At 43.1% G+C, this 4,734-nt stretch overlaps 1 non-coding gene across 1 annotated transcript; it reads left to right on the forward strand.

The window, feature by feature from the left end:
- The first annotated feature begins 444 nt into the window (after positions 1 to 444).
- TRNAW-CCA (transfer RNA tryptophan (anticodon CCA)) lies at positions 445 to 517 on the forward strand. Its single transcript has one exon. It is a non-coding gene; the product is annotated as a tRNA-Trp (tRNA).
- Positions 518 to 4,734: the final 4,217 nt, after the last annotated feature.

Consider the following 4,734-nt stretch of genomic DNA (forward strand, 5'->3'; position numbering starts at 1 on the left):
AGATCACCATTACTAAGACACCCCTGCCTCCCGCCGGTGAGTGACATGCCCCATCCAATGCTTGTCTGGCCTCATCCGCTGTGGCTTTTGCCAATCACAACTCTGGCTATACTCTTCACCATTAGACTGGCTGTCATGGCCCCCCAGGACTGGCCGCTCACACTTTGACTTTTACTGGCCCTTGCTTACCTTATTATCTGTTCACTATTTCTGGGGTGCTAGTCCTTTGGGACAACCTGACCTGGCCATATGTCTCTCACTCTAGCCTGCCTTGAAGACTTTATCTTGACCCTACTACAGGACCTTTGGCTGACTACCCTGATTATTGACTGTGACTCTTTCATTCAGGCAATTTCTGATCTGCATTTACAGGAGACCTTCCTCCTTTTTACAAAATCTCAAATTGACTTCTCTTTTATCACTCTCCTCCTAATATCATGGGCTTCCCTGGTGGCTCAGAGGTTAAAGCGTCTGCCTCCAATGCGGGAGACCCAGGTTCGATCCCTGGGTCAGGAAGATCCCCTGGAGAAGGAAATGGCAACCCACTCCAGTATTCTTGCCTGGAGAATCCCATGACTGCGGAGCCTGGTGGGCTGCAGTCCATGGGGTCACAAAGAGTTGGACATGACTGAGTGACTTTACTTTCCTAATATCATAGCTAAACATGCTCTTGCCACGATTCCTCCTGGCCATGATAACACAGGTGGGACAACCTACGCCCTGCCCCCGGGGCTGCACCGAACCAGACTGCTGGGGAACTGGGTTCACAGCCTACACTTATGTCCACTGAGACTGTTATGTCTCACCCACCTAGCCGTGCTCCCATGGGGGTAAATGGTATTGGATGGCCAAGAGCCTTGGGACTGCCAAATCAAGCTCAGTCTCTAACTGCTATAAAGCTAGGGGCAAAGATCTCTGTTTTACCATGCAAACTCACTACAGAATGACAGACGGGAAGGGGGCCCAAGATCAGAGGTGAGAACAAGTCCAACATAAGGTCCAACAAGACCTCATAAAGTTGGCAACTGAAGCCTCTGATCCACACCATAAGCGCAACAAACTCCTAGACCAGATTCATCAGGTGCTCAAAACCCCTAGATTTTTCATCCCAAATTTTCACCAGCCTCAGTGACACCTATCAGACCCTGACTGAAACCTCACCAAACCTCTCATGTTGGCTCTGTCTTCCTTTGAGACCTCGACCGTTCCTTGCCCAACCAATCCCCAGGAAATGGATAGAGGTCCAAAATCTCACTCGAAATGTCACAGAAGTAACCTTGTCAATGGGGCCCTTGACCACTGAGATACTGTACCTCCCAGCCAATGCCTCTTGTGTTCTTGCCAACGACACCTCATTAACCACAGTGGCCTGTGACGGCTCGAGACAAGACCCCCTATCCCCAAACCCTCCAGCAATGGAAGACCAGCCAACCTACCACCGCTGGAGGGCATTAGCTGCAGCTCCCCTGCTCCTCAGAGGAAATTTATTCACGGTCTTAGAACTGGGGGCGGGAGGATTGGGATCAGCCACGCACTTCTACTATAAGCTGTCCGCAGAGCTCAGTCAAGACCTGGACAAGGTGGCAGATTCCCTAATGGCATTACAAACCCAGATAACCTCTCTGGAAGCAGTGGCTCTCCAAAATCAAAGGGCCCTAAACCTGCTAACGGCTGAAAAAGGGGGAACCTGTCAGTTCCTAAGGGAAGACTGTTATTTTTTTTCATTAATGCCTCAGGGATAGTTCAGAACAAGGTCCGAGAGCTGAGAGAGAGCATCACACTTGGACAGGCTGAGTCAGACAGTTTCAATTTCTCTGAATAGTGAAAGACGTCTTGGGCAACATGGCTTCTCCCACTTCTCGGACCCCTTGCAGACTTGTTCCTCATTCTGTCAATAAGACCTTGTGTTTTTCAGATCATCCTCCGGAGGGTCAGGGAGCTGACCCAGATGGCTACTGGACAGATGTTGGTGGTAGCCACATACTCCAAGCTCCCGTCCAGAGACCCTGAGGCCCCCTAAAGGTCACCGGAATCCAGCCACGACCCTCAGCCCCAGTGATGCCCCAGTTCAGCAGGAAGTAGCCAGAAGTGATAACGGCACCCCTAATCCTAGCAAAAGGGTCAGAATGTAAGGCTGGACCCCAGGGGCCATGAAAGGCCACCCCTCCTCTCCCTCCCACTCCTGGGGGAAGTCCCTAATGAAAGAAGCCTCCCAGATCCTGGGGACCAATGACAGCATACTTCCCCAGCTAAAGCCGCCCCACCCCAGCCACGTAGAAGGAACTGGCAGCCCACGATGCCTCGGCCTGGTGACCTATCCGAACCCCCGTCCATCTAGCCTGACCATCCCTCGCAACAAACGTATAAAAACCACCCCCAACATGGTCCGGGTGCAGACTTCCTCGACCTGCCTTGTTCGGTCCGGGAACTTTGCCAGGAGCGCTTCCCCGTTAAAGCCTGTTAGGCACTCTTTTCGGTGCCCTGGTCATCTTTACCTAACAGCAATGTCATTAAATATGAAAGCAAAATTTTACTTAGAGTCACTTATAATTTTACTTAGAAGCACCTAACACTGCAAGAAGTCTTGACTATGTTAAAGTTACAAGGTAAGTATTATTTTTATTGAATGTCATTATTCAGGATTATGTCAATGATCCCAAACTAATTATGAATTTGGAAGTGAAAAGAAAGTTCTCAATAGAAGAACCAATAAGATAATATACAGCATAGTGACCATAGCTAGTGATAAAATAATAATGATAATGACATTACATATTTAAAAATAGATGAGAGTAAATTTTAAACGTTCTCTTCAGAAGGAAGAAAATGTAACTATAGGTGGTGATGGTTGTTAACTATTTTTATGGTGGTGATCAATTTTCAGAATATACCAATGTTGAATCATTGTATCATATACCTGAAATAATTAATACAGTGTTATCTCTCAATTATATTTCAGTAAAATAAAATATAGTTTAAAAAGTATTTCTTTAAAAAGAACTATAAAGATCCAGAAAATACATGATTAAATATAAATAGTACTGTAATATTATTTGAAAATCGCTGTCAATGAGAATATTTGCAAACATGTGGACTTTATAAAGCCTGGCATTGAATGAGGCCAATAATAACCGTGCTGAATGTATTCCAATAAGAACACAACCATAGGACTTAAAAAAGAAAATTTGAGGATAAAAGATTAAAGACAACTTAAAAAGAACACTTTAGTATAAAGCTTCAAGAACAATGTGATAGGTTAAGATAACAAAAATGTTGACAGAACTCATTTCATTGCATGGTGCACTATTTAAGAATTCTAAGAAATAAGATTCATTTTTGAAATAGAAAATATAGACTTAATATTTTAAAATAGATAATGGTGGCATCATGGTAATGGACAATTGATATGTTTGAAATATTCATTAATATAAAATGAAAACTGAGTGAACTAAATGTGAATGAAATAGCATTATGAAAGTCATGCTTTAAATAGTGTATGTTATATAAATGTATTTTATTACTATGAGATTAATTCTATTTTTTTTTTCAACAGTGAAAAGCCTGGTTGATATTTATTAAATTTTAACTGGTAGCTACAGGAACATAATATATAGAGAACTTCTTATGTGATCAGTTCAGTTCAGTTCAGTTCAGTTGCTCAGTCATGTCTGACTCTGTGACACGATGGACTGCAGCATGCCTGGCTTCCCTGTCTGTTGAGAATTCCCAGATCTTACTCAAACTCATGTGCATTGAGTCAGTGATGCCATCCAAACTTCTCATCCTCTGTTGTCCCTTTCTCCTCTTGCATTCAATCTTTCCAAACATCAAGGTCTTTTTAAATGAGTTAGTTTTGTGCATCAGGTGGCCAAAGTATTGGAGTTTCAGGTTCAGCAAAAGTTTTTCCAATGAACATTTAGGACTGATTTCCTTTAGGATGGACTGGTTGGATCTCTTGCTGACCAAGGTATGCTCAAAGTCTTCTCCAACACCACAATTCAAAAGCATCAATTCTTCTGTGCTCAACTTTCTTTTTAGTCCAACTCTCACATCCATACTTGACCACTGGAAAAACCATAGCCTTGAGTAGATGGACCTTTGTTGGCAAAGTAATGTCTCTGCTTTTTAATATGCTTTCTAGGTTGGTCATAACTTTTCCTCCAAGGAGCAAGAGTCTTTTAATTTCATGGCTGAAGTCATCACCTGCAGTGATTTTGGAGCCCAAGAAAATAAATCCTGTCACTGTTTCCATTGTTTCCCCATCTATTTGCGATGAAAATATGGGACCAGATGCCATGATGTTAGTTTTCTGAATGTTGAGTTTTAAGCCAATATTTTCACTCTCCTCTTTCATTTTCATCAAGAGGCTTTTTAGTATTCTTCTCTTTCTGCCATAAGGGTGCTGTCATCTGCATATCTGAGGTTATTGATATTTCTCCCAGCAATCTTGATTCCAGCTTGTACTTCATCCAGTCCGACATTTCTATGATGTACTCTGCATATAAGTTAAAGATGGAGGGTGACAGTATACAGCCTTGATGTACTCCTTTTCCGATTTGGAACCAGTCTGTTGTTCCATGTTCAGTTCTAACTGTTGTTTCTTGAGCTGCATACAGATTTCTCAGGAGGCAGGTTGGGTGGTCTGGTATTCCCATCTCATGAAGAATGGTCTAGAGTTTGTTGTGATCCACACAGTCATAAGCTTTGCATAGTCAAGAAAGCAGAAATAGATGT

Source organism: Budorcas taxicolor, chromosome 12 (genome assembly GCF_023091745.1).
Source record: "Budorcas taxicolor isolate Tak-1 chromosome 12, Takin1.1, whole genome shotgun sequence".
Taxonomy (NCBI): Eukaryota; Metazoa; Chordata; class Mammalia; order Artiodactyla; family Bovidae; genus Budorcas; species Budorcas taxicolor.